General features: G+C 38.3%; 6 non-coding genes across 6 annotated transcripts; all 6 read right to left on the bottom strand.

The window, feature by feature from the left end:
- Positions 1-1,619: 1,619 nt before the first annotated feature.
- On the bottom strand, positions 1,620-1,691 carry TRNAC-GCA (transfer RNA cysteine (anticodon GCA)). The gene has a single exon. It is a non-coding gene; the product is annotated as a tRNA-Cys (tRNA).
- Positions 1,692-7,791: 6,100 nt separating this feature from the next.
- Positions 7,792-7,863, bottom strand: TRNAC-GCA (transfer RNA cysteine (anticodon GCA)). The gene has a single exon. It is a non-coding gene; the product is annotated as a tRNA-Cys (tRNA).
- Positions 7,864-11,038: 3,175 nt separating this feature from the next.
- Positions 11,039-11,110, bottom strand: TRNAC-GCA (transfer RNA cysteine (anticodon GCA)). The gene has a single exon. It is a non-coding gene; the product is annotated as a tRNA-Cys (tRNA).
- A 1,009-nt stretch (positions 11,111-12,119) lies between these two features.
- On the bottom strand, positions 12,120-12,191 carry TRNAC-GCA (transfer RNA cysteine (anticodon GCA)). Its single transcript has one exon. It is a non-coding gene; the product is annotated as a tRNA-Cys (tRNA).
- Positions 12,192-14,287: 2,096 nt separating this feature from the next.
- TRNAC-GCA (transfer RNA cysteine (anticodon GCA)) lies at positions 14,288-14,359 on the bottom strand. The gene has a single exon. It is a non-coding gene; the product is annotated as a tRNA-Cys (tRNA).
- Positions 14,360-15,371: 1,012 nt separating this feature from the next.
- TRNAC-GCA (transfer RNA cysteine (anticodon GCA)) lies at positions 15,372-15,443 on the bottom strand. The gene has a single exon. It is a non-coding gene; the product is annotated as a tRNA-Cys (tRNA).
- Between the last annotated feature and the right edge of the window lie 1,675 nt (positions 15,444-17,118).

Below are 17,118 nucleotides of genomic sequence, written 5' to 3'. Positions count from 1 at the left end.
TCAGACCAGCCTTCTTGCAACTGCAATGATAGTTCGTACATCTTGCACGTAGGCAGAGCTTTTAAGGAGAAATTAAATAGTTCCTACGTTGCACAAAAATGAAGTGCTTCAAACAAACACATACTTTGCCTGCACAGAGAAGAGGTGGAATATATGTAAGACTGGAGACACAGGTGAAATGAGAAATAGATTGACTGCTTCGCTGCCAAGTTTTATACGCCATTTCGTCAGTGCAATACAAGAAAGCACCAAACAGTATAACAAAGTTGTCAATTGCTTTCATAGTCCATTCCCTTTGTTTAGTGCTGTGAAAGGAAGAACCAAATTGCAAAATTGATCAATGATGTTTCAGAAATTTCCCAAAGGGAATAACAAGCAGAGTGTTAAAAACTGCATTTACTCACAGGTTTTGAGCAGGAAACACTGAAATGCTATTAAAGTGCAATATCCAAGGGAACACTGACTCTGTCAAAGATGATCCAAATGGAATTTATGAAAAGTCCCAATTACAAACAACAGAATCAAAATAGGGTGAGGGGACACCCGTATTTGAACCAGGGACCTCTTGATCTGCAGTCCAATGCTCTACCACTGAGCTATATCCCCAGCTTTTCAGTAAAATCAGAATGACAAAATATGAGTACATCATGAAAGAGTGTGAGGATCATACTAAGTTGTGCCAGAAAGTACAACCTTGAAACTGTGGAACAGGAGAAGTAGTCCTTAATATTATTTATTAAAGGAAAACTGGATCATTTAAAAAACAGATTTATTTGTTTCATTGTTATTTTATTTGAATAGGCAGTGGTACATAGAACCAATGCCTCTACATACAATGATTGTTTTGAAACATTCTTAAAGAAGAAGAGGTTTTTACGGGACACCTTATCATTTGAGGATTGGTTACCACAATCACGGATATGGTGATGAAGTATGATTGTTTTGGGCCAAATTATGGTGGAAAAACATTTTTACGTACCACTACAATTCGGTATTTGGAAGGTACACCCAAACACCCCTTTTGAATACCTTCCATTTAATACATCAGAAAAAGCCATTTTGCGTTTGCAAATGGCCTGATTCTTCAGACCAGCCTTCTTGCAACTGCAATGATAGTTCGTACATCTTGCACGTAGGCAGAGCTTTTAAGGAGAAATTAAATAGTTCCTATGTTGCACAAAAATGAAGTGCTTCAAACAAAGACATACTTTGCATGCACAGAGAAGAGGTGGAATATATGTAAGACTGAAGACACAGGTGAAATGAGAAATAGATTGACTGCTTCGCTGGCAAGTTTTTATACGCCTTTTCTTCAGTGCAATACAAGAAAGCACCAAACAGTATAACAAAGTTGTCAATTGCTTTCATAGTCCATTCCCTTTGTTTAGTGCTGTGAAAGGAAGAGCCAAATTACAAAATTGATCAATGATGTTTCAGAAATTTCCCAAAGGGAATAACAAGCAGAGTGTTAAAAACTGCATTTACTCACAGGTTTTGAGCAGGAAACACTGAAATGCTAATAAAGTGCAATATCCTAGGGAACACTGACTCTGTCGAAGATGATCCAAATGGAATTGATGAAAAGTCCCAATTACAAACAACAGAATCAAAATAGGGTGAGGGGACACCCGGATTTGAACCAGGGACCTCTTGATCTGCAGTCCAATGCTCTACCACTGAGCTATATCCCCAGCTTTTCAGTAAACTCAGAATGACAAAATATCAGTACATCATGAAAGAGTGTGAGGATCATACCAAGTTGTGCCAGAAAGTTCAACCTTGAAACTGTGGAACAGGAGAAGTAGTCCTTAATATTATTTATTAAAGGAAAACTGGATCATTTAAAAACAGATTTATTTGTTTCATTGTTATTTTATTTGAATAGGCAGTGGTACATAGGACCAATGCCTCTACATACAATGATTGTTTTAAAACATTCTTAAAGGGGAAGAGGTTTTTACGGGACACCTTATCATTTGAGGATTGGTTACCACAATCACTGAGATGGTGATGAAGTATGATTGTTTTGGGCCAAATTATGGTGGAAAAACATTTCTACGTACCACTACAATTCGGTATTTGGAAGGTACACCCAAAACCCCTTTCGAATACCTTCCATTTAATACATCAGAAAAAGCCATTTTGCGTTTGCAAATGGCCTGATTCTTCAGACCAGCCTTCTTGCAACTGCAATGATAGTTCGTACATCTTGCACGTAGGCAGAGCTTTTAAGGAGAAATTGAATAGTTCCTACGTTGCACAAAAATGAAGTGCTTCAAACAAACACATACTTTGCATGCACAGAGAAGAGGTGGAATATATGTAAGACTGAAGACAGAGGTGAAATGAGAAATAGATTGACTGCTTCGCTGCCAAGTTTTATACGCCATTTCTTCAGTGCAATACAAGAAAGCACCAAACAGTATAACAAAGTTGTCAATTGGTTTCATAGTCCATTCCCTTTGTTTAGTGCTATGAAAGGAAGAGCCGAATTCCAAAATTGATCAATGATGTTTCAGAAATTTCCCAAAGGGAATAACAAGCCGAGTGTTAAAAACTGCATTTACTCACAGGTTTTGAGCAGGAAACACTGAAATGCTATTAAAGTGCAATATCCAAGGGAAAACTGACTCTGTTATGTTAAGGCCATATTTTTTGAGCGCACGGCTGCCCAAGGGGGCGTCCCGGCGCTTTTGCAAAGAGGCCTAAGATCTACAGACACATAGAGGAGCAGCACAGTTGTCAAAAGAATTACGCAGAAAAGAGGAGAGTCTTCAACTCTTTCCTAAACGCCAGGAGGTTTGTAGCTTTGCGTAGAGGGAGAGGGAGCTCATTCCAACATCGGGCTGCCATAAATTGAAAGGCTCGTTCTCCCATCCGAACACGCTTAGCCGGAGGCACCTCCAATTTAGCCAGATCGGCAGATCGTAACACCCTCCGAGGCACATAGAAAGCAATCCGCTTCCTAATATAATTAGGACCGATGGAATGAAGGGCTTTGAAGGCCAGCGTAAGAATTTTAAATCTAATTCTTTTCGAAATAGGCAGCCAGTGCAGCCTATTCAAAAGCAGTTGTGCGCTTGTTCTCCTTGGCAGGCCGAATATAGCTCTGGCCGCCGAATTTTGCACAACTTGCAGTCTGGCCAGAAGATACTTGGGCAGACCTGCAAAGAGTGCATTGGCGTAATCTAATCTAGATCCCACCAACGCCTGCACTACTGTCTTCCGATATTGTACGGACAGCAGAGGAAGAAACTTCCTCAACATCTTGAGGATGCCAAAACATTTCCCAGATAGCCCCATAACATGGGGACTAAACGAGAGCGCATCATCAAGCAGCACTCCCAGATTTTTTGCTTGGGAAGATGATTGCTCAGGGGGAAACATGTCCTGGGGCCACCAGGACTTCCAGTCCGGATCAGGAGCACAGCCGAAGAAAAGCAACTCAGACTTATCTGAGTTGCACTTCAGGCTGTGCCTCAGAAACCACGCGAATACTGCACTCAAACAGCGCTTTATCCTGTCGCCATCAAAAGCCTCACCTTTGCTGCAAGTGAACAAAAGCTGGGTGTCATCAGCATATGAGATGACCCGGGCCCCATAAGTCTCCGCTACAAGCGCCAGAGGAGCCATATAGATATTAAATATGGTGGGGCTCAGAATGGACCCTTGAGGAACCCCAACCTCTAGCGCTTGCATTTCAGCGGAGAACGGGGGAGCCCAGATCACCTGCCGGCGGCCCGATAGGAAAGACTTAAACCAGTCCAACACCGTCCCCCGCAGGCCGATCTCCCTGAGTCTTAAAAGGAGACCCGCATGAGGGACGGTGTCAAAGGCCGCCGACAAGTCCAACAGGACTAACATAAAGATGATCCAAATGGAATTGATGAAAAGTCCCAATTACAAACAACAGAATCAAAATAGGGTGAGGGGACACCCGGATTTGAACCAGGGACCTCTTGATCTGCAGTCCATTGCTCTACCACTGAGCTATATCCCCAGCTTTTCAGTAAAATCAGAATGACAAAATATGAGTACATCATGAAAGAGTGTGAGGATCATACTAAGTTGTGCCAGAAAGTACAACCTTGAAACTATGGAACAGGAGAAGTAGTCCTTAATATTATTTATTAAAGGAAAACTGGATCATTTAAAAACAGATATGTGTTTCATTGTTATTTTATTTGAATAGGCAGTGGTACATAGAACCAATGCCTCTACATACAATGATTGTTTTGAAACATTCTGAAAGGGGAATAGGTTTTTGCGGGACACCTTATCATTTGAGGATTGGTTACCACAATCACTGAGATGGTGATGAAGTATGATTGTTTTGGGCCAAATTATGGTGGAAAAACATTTCTACGTACCACTACAATTCGGTATTTGGAAGGTACACCCAAAACCCCTTTCGAATACCTTCCATTTAATACATCAGAAAAAGCCATTTTGCGTTTGCAAATGGCCTGATTCTTCAGACCAGCCTTCTTGCAACTGCAATGATAGTTCGTACATCTTGCACGTAGGCAGAGCTTTTAAGGAGAAATTGAATAGTTCCTACGTTGCACAAAAATGAAGTGCTTCAAACAAACACATACTTTGCATGCACAGAGAAGAGGTGGAATATATGTAAGACTGAAGACACAGGTGAAATGAGAAATAGATTGACTGCACAGTGGATCATACTAAGTTGTTCCAGAAAGTACAACCTTGAAACTGTGGAACAGGAGAAATAATCCTTAATATTATTTATTAAAGGAAAACTGGATCATTTAAAAACAGATATTTGTTTCATTGTTATTTTATTTGAATAGGCAGTGGTACATAGAACCAATGCCTCTACATACAATGATTGTTTTGAAACATTCGGGGAAGAGGTTTTTGCGGGACACCTTATCATTTGAGGATTGGTTACCACAATCACTGAGATGGTGATGAAGTATGATTGTTTTGGGCCAAATTATGGTGGAAAAACATTTCTTTGTACCACTACAATTCGGTATTTGGAAGGTACACCCAAACACCCCTTTCGAATACCTTCCATTTAATACATCAGAAAAAGCCATTTTGCGTTTGCAAATGGCCTGATTCTTCAGACCAGCCTACTTGCAACTGCAATGATAGTTCGTACATCTTGCACGTAGGCAGAGCTTTTAAGGAGAAATTAAATAGTTCCTACGTTGCACAAAAATGAAGTGCTTCAAACAAACACATGCTTTGCATGCACAGAGAAGAGGTGGAATATATGTAAGACTGAAGACACAGTTGAAATGAGAAATAGATTGACTGCTTCGCTGCCAAGTTTTATACGCCATTTCTTCAGTGCAATACAAGAAAGCACCAAACAGTATAACAAAGTTGTCAATTGGTTTCATAGTCCATTCCCTTTGTTTAGTGCTATGAAAGGAAGAGCCGAATTCCAAAATTGATCAATGATGTTTCAGAAATTTACCAAAGGGAATACCAAGCAGAGTGTTAAAAACTGCATTTACTCACAGGTTTTAAGCAGGAAACATTGAAATGCTATTAAAGTGCAATATCCAAGGGAACACTGACTCTGTCAAAGATGATTCAAATGGAATTGATGAAAAGTCCCAATTACAAACAACAGAATCAAAATAGGGTGATGGGACACCCGCATTTGAACCAGGGACCTCTAGATCTGCAGTCAAATGCTCTACCACTGAGCTATATCCCCATCTTTTCATTAAAATCAGAATGACAAAATATCAGTACATCATGAAAGAGTGTGAGGATCATACTAAGTTGTGCCAGAAAGTACAACCTTGAAACTATGGAACAGGAGAAGTAGTCCTTAATATTATTTATTAAAGGAAAACTGGATCATTTAAAAACAGATATTTGTTTCATTGTGATTTTATTTGAATAGGCAGTGGTACATAGGACCAATGCCTCTACATACAATGATTGTTTTGAAACATTCTTAAAGGGGAAGAGGTTTTTACGGGACACCTTATCATTTGAGGATTGGTTACCACAATCACTGAGATGGTGATGAAGTATGATTGTTTTGGGCCAAATTATGGTGGAAAAACATTTCTACGTACCACTACAATTCGGTATTTGGAAGGTACACCCCAAACCCCTTTCGAATACCTTCCATTTAATACATCAGAAAAAGCCATTTTGCGTTTGCAAATGGCCTGATTCTTCAGACCAGCCTTCTTGCAACTGCAATGATAGTTCGTACATCTTGCACGTAGGCAGAGCTTTTAAGGAGAAATTAAATAGTTCCTACGTTGCACAAAAATGAAGTGCTTCAAACAAACACATACTTTGCCTGCACAGAGAAGAGGTGGAATATATGTAAGACTGGAGACACAGGTGAAATGAGAAATAGATTGACTGCTTCGCTGCCAAGTTTTATACGCCATTTCGTCAGTGCAATACAAGAAAGCACCAAACAGTATAACAAAGTTGTCAATTGCTTTCATAGTCCATTCCCTTTGTTTAGTGCTGTGAAAGGAAGAACCAAATTGCAAAATTGATCAATGATGTTTCAGAAATTTCCCAAAGGGAATAACAAGCAGAGTGTTAAAAACTGCATTTACTCACAGGTTTTGAGCAGGAAACACTGAAATGCTATTAAAGTGCAATATCCAAGGGAACACTGACTCTGTCAAAGATGATCCAAATGGAATTTATGAAAAGTCCCAATTACAAACAACAGAATCAAAATAGGGTGAGGGGACACCCGTATTTGAACCAGGGACCTCTTGATCTGCAGTCCAATGCTCTACCACTGAGCTATATCCCCAGCTTTTCAGTAAAATCAGAATGACAAAATATGAGTACATCATGAAAGAGTGTGAGGATCATACTAAGTTGTGCCAGAAAGTACAACCTTGAAACTGTGGAACAGGAGAAGTAGTCCTTAATATTATTTATTAAAGGAAAACTGGATCATTTAAAAAACAGATTTATTTGTTTCATTGTTATTTTATTTGAATAGGCAGTGGTACATAGAACCAATGCCTCTACATACAATGATTGTTTTGAAACATTCTTAAAGAAGAAGAGGTTTTTACGGGACACCTTATCATTTGAGGATTGGTTACCACAATCACGGATATGGTGATGAAGTATGATTGTTTTGGGCCAAATTATGGTGGAAAAACATTTTTACGTACCACTACAATTCGGTATTTGGAAGGTACACCCAAACACCCCTTTTGAATACCTTCCATTTAATACATCAGAAAAAGCCATTTTGCGTTTGCAAATGGCCTGATTCTTCAGACCAGCCTTCTTGCAACTGCAATGATAGTTCGTACATCTTGCACGTAGGCAGAGCTTTTAAGGAGAAATTAAATAGTTCCTATGTTGCACAAAAATGAAGTGCTTCAAACAAAGACATACTTTGCATGCACAGAGAAGAGGTGGAATATATGTAAGACTGAAGACACAGGTGAAATGAGAAATAGATTGACTGCTTCGCTGGCAAGTTTTTATACGCCTTTTCTTCAGTGCAATACAAGAAAGCACCAAACAGTATAACAAAGTTGTCAATTGCTTTCATAGTCCATTCCCTTTGTTTAGTGCTGTGAAAGGAAGAGCCAAATTACAAAATTGATCAATGATGTTTCAGAAATTTCCCAAAGGGAATAACAAGCAGAGTGTTAAAAACTGCATTTACTCACAGGTTTTGAGCAGGAAACACTGAAATGCTAATAAAGTGCAATATCCTAGGGAACACTGACTCTGTCGAAGATGATCCAAATGGAATTGATGAAAAGTCCCAATTACAAACAACAGAATCAAAATAGGGTGAGGGGACACCCGGATTTGAACCAGGGACCTCTTGATCTGCAGTCCAATGCTCTACCACTGAGCTATATCCCCAGCTTTTCAGTAAACTCAGAATGACAAAATATCAGTACATCATGAAAGAGTGTGAGGATCATACCAAGTTGTGCCAGAAAGTTCAACCTTGAAACTGTGGAACAGGAGAAGTAGTCCTTAATATTATTTATTAAAGGAAAACTGGATCATTTAAAAACAGATTTATTTGTTTCATTGTTATTTTATTTGAATAGGCAGTGGTACATAGGACCAATGCCTCTACATACAATGATTGTTTTAAAACATTCTTAAAGGGGAAGAGGTTTTTACGGGACACCTTATCATTTGAGGATTGGTTACCACAATCACTGAGATGGTGATGAAGTATGATTGTTTTGGGCCAAATTATGGTGGAAAAACATTTCTACGTACCACTACAATTCGGTATTTGGAAGGTACACCCAAAACCCCTTTCGAATACCTTCCATTTAATACATCAGAAAAAGCCAATTTGCGTTTGCAAATGGCCTGATTCTTCAGACCAGCCTTCTTGCAACTGCAATGATAGTTCGTACATCTTGCACGTAGGCAGAGCTTTTAAGGAGAAATTAAATAGTTCCTACGTTGCACAAAAATGAAGTGCTTCAAACAAACACATACTTTGCATGCACAGAGAAGAGGTGGAATATATGTAAGACTGAAGACACAGGTGAAATGAGAAATAGATTGACTGCTTCGCTGCCAAGTTTTATACGCCATTTCGTCAGTGCAATACAAGAAAGCACCAAACAGTATAACAAAGTTGTCAATTGCTTTCATAGTCCATTCCCTTTGTTTAGTGCTGTGAAAGGAAGAGCCAAAATACAAAATTGATCAATGATGTTTCAGAAATTTCCCAAAGGGAATAACAAGCAGAGTGTTAAAAACTGCATTTACTCACAGGTTTTGAGCAGGAAACACTGAAATGCTATTAAAGTGCAATATCCTAGGGAACACTGACTCTGTCAAAGATGATCCAAATGGAATTGATGAAAAGTCCCAATTACAAACAACAGAATCAAAATAGGGTGAGGGGACACCCGGATTTGAACAAGGGACCTATTGATCTGCAGTCAAATGCTCTACCACTGAGCTATATCCCCAGCTTTTCAGGAAAATCAGAATGACAAAATATCAGTACATCATGAAAGAGTGTGAGGATCATACTAAGTTGTGCCAGAAAGTACAACCTTGAAACTGTGGAACAGGAGAAGTAGTCCTTAATATTATTTATTAAAGGAAAACTGGATCATTTAAAAAACAGATTTATTTGTTTCATTGTTATTTTATTTGAATAGGCAGTGGTACATAGAACCAATGCCTCTACATACAATGATTGTTTTAAAACATTCTTAAAGGGGAAGAGGTTTTTACGGGACACCTTATCATTTGAGGATTGGTTACCACAATCACTGAGATGGTGATGAAGTATGATTGTTTTGGGCCAAATTATGGTGGAAAAACATTTCTACGTACCACTACAATTCGGTATTTGGAAGGTACACCCAAACACCCCTTTCGAATACCTTCCATTTAATACATCAGAAAAAGCCATTTTGCGTTTGCAAATGGCCTGATTCTTCAGACCAGCCTTCTTGCAACTGCAATGATAGTTCGTACATCTTGCACGTAGGCAGAGCTTTTAAGGAGAAATTAAATAGTTCCTACGTTGCACAAAAATGAAGTGCTTCAAACAAACACATACTTTGCATGCACAGAGAAGAGGTGGAATATATGTAAGACTGAAGACAGAGGTGAAATGAGAAATAGATTGACTGCTTTGCTGCCAAGTTTTATACGCCATTTCTTCAGTGCAATACAAGAAAGCACCAAACAGTATAACAAAGTTGTCAATTGGTTTCATAGTCCATTCCCTTTGTTTAGTGCTATGAAAGGAAGAGCCGAATTCCAAAATTGATCAATGATGTTTCAGAAATTTCCCAAAGGGAATAACAAGCCGAGTGTTAAAAACTGCATTTACTCACAGGTTTTGAGCAGGAAACACTGAAATGCTATTAAAGTGCAAAATCCAAGGGAACACTGACTCTGTTAAAGATGATCCAAATGGAATTGATGAAAAGTCCCAATTACAAACAACAGAATCAAAATAGGGTGAGGGGACACCCGGATTTGAACCAGGGACCTCTTGATCTGCAGTTAAATGCTCTACCACTGAGCTACATCCCCAGCTTGTCAGGAAAATCAGAATGACAAAATATCAGTACATCATGAAAGAGTGAGTGGATCATACTAAGTTGTTCCGGAAAGTACAACCTTGAAACTGTGAAACAGGAGAAATAGTCCTTAATATTATTTATTAAAGGAAAACTGGATCATTTAAAAACAGATATTTGTTTCATTGTTATTTTATTTGAATAGGCAGTGGTACATAGAACCAATGCCTCTACATACAATGATTGTTTTGAAACATTCTGAAAGGGGAAGAGGTTTTTGCGGGACACCTTATCATTTGAGGATTGGTTACCACAATCACTGAGATGGTGATGAAGTATGATTGTTTTGGGCCAAATTATGGTGGAAAAACATTTCTTTGTACCACTACAATTCGGTATTTGGAAGGTACACCCAAACACCCCTTTCGAATACCTTCCATTTTATACATCAGAAAAAGCCATTTTGCGTTTGCAAATGGCCTGATTCTTCAGACCAGCCTTCTTGCAACTGCAAGGATAGTTCGTACATCTTGCACGTAGGCAGAGCTTTTAAGGAGAAATTAAATAGTTCCTACGTTGCACAAAAATGAAGTGCTTCAAACAAACACATACTTTGCATGCACAGAGAAGAGGTGGAATATATGTAAGACTGAAGACACAGGTGAAATGAGAAATAGATTGACTGCTTCGCTGCCAAGTTTTATACGCCATTTCTTCAGTGCAATACAAGAAAGCACCAAACAGTATAACAAAGTTGTCAATTGGTTTCATAGTCCATTCCCTTTGTTTAGTGCTGTGAAAGGAAGAGCCGAATTCCAAAATTGATCAATGATGTTTCAGAAATTTACCAAAGAGAATACCAAGCAGAGTGTTAAAAACTGCATTTACTCACAGGTTTTAAGCAGGAAACATTGAAATGCTATTAAAGTGCAATATCCAAGGGAACACTGACTCTGTCAAAGATGATTCAAATGGAATTGATGAAAAGTCCCAATTACAAACAACAGAATCAAAATAGGGTGAGGGGACACCCGGATTTGAACCAGGGACCTCTTGATCTGCAGTCAAATGCTCTACCACTGAGCTATATCCCCATCTTTTCAATAAAATCAGAATGACAAAATATCAGTACATCATGAAAGAGTGTGAGGATCATACTAAGTTGTGCCAGAAAGTACAACCTTGAAACTGTGGAACAGGAGAAGTAGTCCTTAATATTATTTATTAAAGGAAAACTGGATCATTTAAAAACAGATATTTGTTTCATTGTGATTTTATTTGAATAGGCAGTGGTACATAGGACCAATGCCTCTACATACAATGATTGTTTTGAAACATTCTTAAAGGGGAAGAGGTTTTTACGGGACACCTTATCATTTGAGGATTGCTTACCACAATCACTGAGATGGTGATGAAGTATGATTGTTTTGGGCCAAATTATGGTGGAAAAACATTTCTACGTACCACTACAATTCGGTATTTGGAAGGTACACCCAAACAACCCTTTCGAATACCTTCCATTTAATACATCAGAAAAAGCCATTTTGCGTTTCCAAATGGCTAGATTCTTCAGACCAGCCTTCTTGCAACTGCAATGATAGTTCGTACATCTTGCAAGTAGGCAGAGCTTTTAAGGAGAAATTAAATGGTTCCTACGTTGCACAAAAATGAAGTGCTTCAAACAAACATATACTTTGCATGCACAGAGAAGAGGTGGAATATATGTAAGACTGAAGACAGAGGTGAAATGAGAAATAGATTGACTGCTTCGCTGCCAAGTTTTATACGCCATTTCTTCAGTGCAATACAAGAAAGCACCAAACAGTATAACAAAGTTGTCAATTGGTTTCATAGTCCATTCCCTTTGTTTAGTGCTATGAAAGGAAGAGCCGAATTCCAAAATTGATCAATGATGTTTCAGAAATTTCCCAAAGGGAATTCCAAGCCGAGTGTTAAAAACTGCATTTACTCACAGGTTTTGAGCAGGAAACACTGAAATGCTATTAAACTGCAATATCCAAGGGAACACTGACTCTGTTAAAGATGATCCAAATGGAATTGATGAAAAGTCCCAATTACAAACAACAGAATCAAAATAGGGTGAGGGGACACCCGGATTTGAACCAGGGACCTCTTGATCTGCAGTCAAATGCTCTACCACTGAGCTATATCCCCAGCTTTTCAGTAAAATCAGAATGACAAAATATCAGTACATCATGAAAGAGTGTGAGGATCATACTAAGTTGTGCCAGAATGTACAACCTTGAAACTGTGGAACAGGAGAAGTAGTCCTTAATATTATTTATTAAAGGAAAACTGGATCATTTAAAAAACAGATTTATTTGTTTCATTGTTATTTTATTTGAATAGGCAGTGGTACATAGGACCAATGCATCTACATACAATGATTGTTTTGAAACATTCTTAAAGGGGAAGAGGTTTTTACGGGACACCTTATCATTTGAGGATTGGTTACCACAATCACGGAGATGGTGATGAAGTATGATTGATTTAGGCCAAATTATGGTGGAAAAACATTTCTAAGTACCACTACAATTCGGTATTTGGAAGGTACACCCAAACACCCCTTTCGAATACCTTCCATTTAATACATCAGAAAAAGACATTATGCGTTTGCAAATTGCCTGATTCTTCAGACCAGCCTTCTTGCAACTGCAATGATAGTTCGTACATCTTGCACGTAGGCAGAGCTTTTAAGGAGAAATTAAATAGTTCCTACGTTGCACAAAAATGAAGTGCTTCAAACAAACACATACTTTGCATGCACAGAGAAGAGGTGGAATATATGTAAGACTGAAGACAGAGGTGAAATGAGAAATAGATTGACTGCTTCGCTGCCAAGTTTTATACGCCATTTCTTCAGTGCAATACAAGAAAGCACCAAACAGTATAACAAAGTTGTCAATTGGTTTCATAGTCCATTCCCTTTGTTTAGTGCTATGAAAGGAAGAGCCGAATTCCAAAATTGATCAATGATGTTTCAGAAAATTCCCAAAGGGAATAACAAGCCGAGTGTTAAAAACTGCATTTACTCACAGGTTTTGAGCAGGAAACACTGAAATGCTATTAAACTGCAATATCCAAGGGAACACTGACTCTGTTAAAGATGATCCAAATGGAATTGATGAAAAGTCCCAATTACAAACAACAGAATCAAAATAGGGTGAGGGGACACCCGGATTTGAACCAGGGACCTCTTGATCTGCAGTCCAATGCTCTACCGCTGAGCTATATCCCCAGCTTTTTAGTAAACTCAGAATGACAAAATATGAGTATATCATGAAAGAGGGTGAGGATCATACTAAGTGGTGCCAGAAAGTACAACCTTGAAACTGTGGAACAGGAGAAGTAGTCCTTAATATTATTTATTAAAGGAAAACAGGATCATTTAAAAAACAGATTTATTTGTTTCATTGTTATTTTATTTGAATAGGCAGTGGTACATAGAACCAATGCCTCTACATACAATGATTATTTTGAAACATTCTTAAAGAAGTAGAGGTTTTTACGGGACACCTTATCATTTGAGGATTGGTTACCACAATCACGGAGATGGTGATGAAGTATGATTGTTTTGGGCCAAATTATGGTGGAAAAACATTTCTACGTACCACTACAATTCGGTATTTGGAAGGTACACCCAAACACCCCTTTCGAATACCTTCCATTTAATACATCAGAAAAAGCCATTTTGCGTTTGCAAATGGCCTGATTCTTCAGACCAGCCTTCTTCCAACTGCAATGATAGTTCGTACATCTTGCACGTAGGCAGAGCTTTTAAGGAGAAATTAAATAGTTCCTATGTTGCACAAAAATGAAGTGCTTCAAACAAACACATACTTTGCATGCACAGAGAAGGGGTGGAATATATGTAAGACTGGAGACACAGGTGAAATGAGAAATAGATTGACTGCTTCGCTGCCAAGTTTTATACGCCATTTCTTCAGTGCAATACAAGAAAGCACCAAACAGTATAACAAAGTTGTCAATTGCTTTCGTAGTCCATTCCCTTTGTTTAGTGCTGTGAAAGGAAGAGCCAAATTACAAAATTGATCAATGATGTTTCAGAAATTTCCCAAAGGGAATAACAAGCAGAGTGTTAAAAACTGCATTTACTCACAGGTTTTGAGCAGGAAACACTGAAATGCTATTAAACTGCAATATCCAAGGGAACACTGACTCTGTTAAAGATGATCCAAATGGAATTGATGAAAAGTCCCAATTACAAACAACAGAATCAAAATAGGGTGAGGGGACACCCGGATTTGAACCAGGGACCTCTTGATCTGCAGTCAAATGCTCTACCACTGAGCTATATCCCCAGCTTTTCAGTAAAATCAGAATGACAAAATATCAGTACATCATGAAAGAGTGTGAGGATCATACTAAGTTGTGCCAGAATGTACAACCTTGAAACTGTGGAACAGGAGAAGTAGTCCTTAATATTATTTATTAAAGGAAAACTGGATCATTTAAAAAACAGATTTATTTGTTTCATTGTTATTTTATTTGAATAGGCAGTGGTACATAGGACCAATGCATCTACATACAATGATTGTTTTGAAACATTCTTAAAGGGGAAGAGGTTTTTACGGGACACCTTATCATTTGAGGATTGGTTACCACAATCACGGAGATGGTGATGAAGTATGATTGATTTAGGCCAAATTATGGTGGAAAAACATTTCTAAGTACCACTACAATTCGGTATTTGGAAGGTACACCCAAACACCCCTTTCGAATACCTTCCATTTAATACATCAGAAAAAGCCATTATGCGTTTGCAAATTGCCTGATTCTTCAGACCAGCCTTCTTGCAACTGCAATGATAGTTCGTACATCTTGCAAGTAGGCAGAGCTTTTAAGGAGAAATTAAATGGTTCCTACGTTGCACAAAAATGAAGTGCTTCAAACAAACATATACTTTGCATGCACAGAGAAGAGGTGGAATATATGTAAGACTGAAGACAGAGGTGAAATGAGAAATAGATTGACTGCTTCGCTGCCAAGTTTTATACGCCATTTCTTCAGTGCAATACAAGAAAGCACCAAACAGTATAACAAAGTTGTCAATTGGTTTCATAGTCCATTCCCTTTGTTTAGTGCTATGAAAGGAAGAGCCGAATTCCAAAATTGATCAATGATGTTTCAGAAATTTCCCAAAGGGAATTCCAAGCCGAGTGTTAAAAACTGCATTTACTCACAGGTTTTGAGCAGGAAACACTGAAATGCTATTAAACTGCAATATCCAAGGGAACACTGACTCTGTTAAAGATGATCCAAATGGAATTGATGAAAAGTCCCAATTACAAACAACAGAATCAAAATAGGGTGAGGGGACACCCGGATTTGAACCAGGGACCTCTTGATCTGCAGTCAAATGCTCTACCACTGAGCTATATCCCCAGCTTTTCAGTAAAATCAGAATGACAAAATATCAGTACATCATGAAAGAGTGTGAGGATCATACTAAGTTGTGCCAGAATGTACAACCTTGAAACTGTGGAACAGGAGAAGTAGTCCTTAATATTATTTATTAAAGGAAAACTGGATCATTTAAAAAACAGATTTATTTGTTTCATTGTTATTTTATTTGAATAGGCAGTGGTACATAGGACCAATGCATCTACATACAATGATTGTTTTGAAACATTCTTAAAGGGGAAGAGGTTTTTACGGGACACCTTATCATTTGAGGATTGGTTACCACAATCACGGAGATGGTGATGAAGTATGATTGATTTAGGCCAAATTATGGTGGAAAAACATTTCTAAGTACCACTACAATTCGGTATTTGGAAGGTACACCCAAACACCCCTTTCGAATACCTTCCATTTAATACATCAGAAAAAGACATTATGCGTTTGCAAATTGCCTGATTCTTCAGACCAGCCTTCTTGCAACTGCAATGATAGTTCGTACATCTTGCACGTAGGCAGAGCTTTTAAGGAGAAATTAAATAGTTCCTACGTTGCACAAAAATGAAGTGCTTCAAACAAACACATACTTTGCATGCACAGAGAAGAGGTGGAATATATGTAAGACTGAAGACAGAGGTGAAATGAGAAATAGATTGACTGCTTCGCTGCCAAGTTTTATACGCCATTTCTTCAGTGCAATACAAGAAAGCACCAAACAGTATAACAAAGTTGTCAATTGGTTTCATAGTCCATTCCCTTTGTTTAGTGCTATGAAAGGAAGAGCCGAATTCCAAAATTGATCAATGATGTTTCAGAAAATTCCCAAAGGGAATAACAAGCCGAGTGTTAAAAACTGCATTTACTCACAGGTTTTGAGCAGGAAACACTGAAATGCTATTAAACTGCAATATCCAAGGGAACACTGACTCTGTTAAAGATGATCCAAATGGAATTGATGAAAAGTCCCAATTACAAACAACAGAATCAAAATAGGGTGAGGGGACACCCGGATTTGAACCAGGGACCTCTTGATCTGCAGTCCAATGCTCTACCGCTGAGCTATATCCCCAGCTTTTTAGTAAACTCAGAATGACAAAATATGAGTATATCATGAAAGAGGGTGAGGATCATACTAAGTGGTGCCAGAAAGTACAACCTTGAAACTGTGGAACAGGAGAAGTAGTCCTTAATATTATTTATTAAAGGAAAACAGGATCATTTAAAAAACAGATTTATTTGTTTCATTGTTATTTTATTTGAATAGGCAGTGGTACATAGAACCAATGCCTCTACATACAATGATTATTTTGAAACATTCTTAAAGAAGTAGAGGTTTTTACGGGACACCTTATCATTTGAGGATTGGTTACCACAATCACGGAGATGGTGATGAAGTATGATTGTTTTGGGCCAAATTATGGTGGAAAAACATTTCTACGTACCACTACAATTCGGTATTTGGAAGGTACACCCAAACACCCCTTTCGAATACCTTCCATTTAATACATCAGAAAAAGCCATTTTGCGTTTGCAAATGGCCTGATTCTTCAGACCAGCCTTCTTCCAACTGCAATGATAGTTCGTACATCTTGCACGTAGGCAGAGCTTTTAAGGAGAAATTAAATAGTTCCTATGTTGCACAAAAATGAAGTGCTTCAAA

This window comes from Lissotriton helveticus, chromosome 1_2 (genome assembly GCF_964261635.1).
Source record: "Lissotriton helveticus chromosome 1_2, aLisHel1.1, whole genome shotgun sequence".
NCBI lineage: Eukaryota > Metazoa > Chordata > Amphibia > Caudata > Salamandridae > Lissotriton > Lissotriton helveticus.
This window is presented reverse-complemented; position numbering and strand designations above follow the sequence as displayed.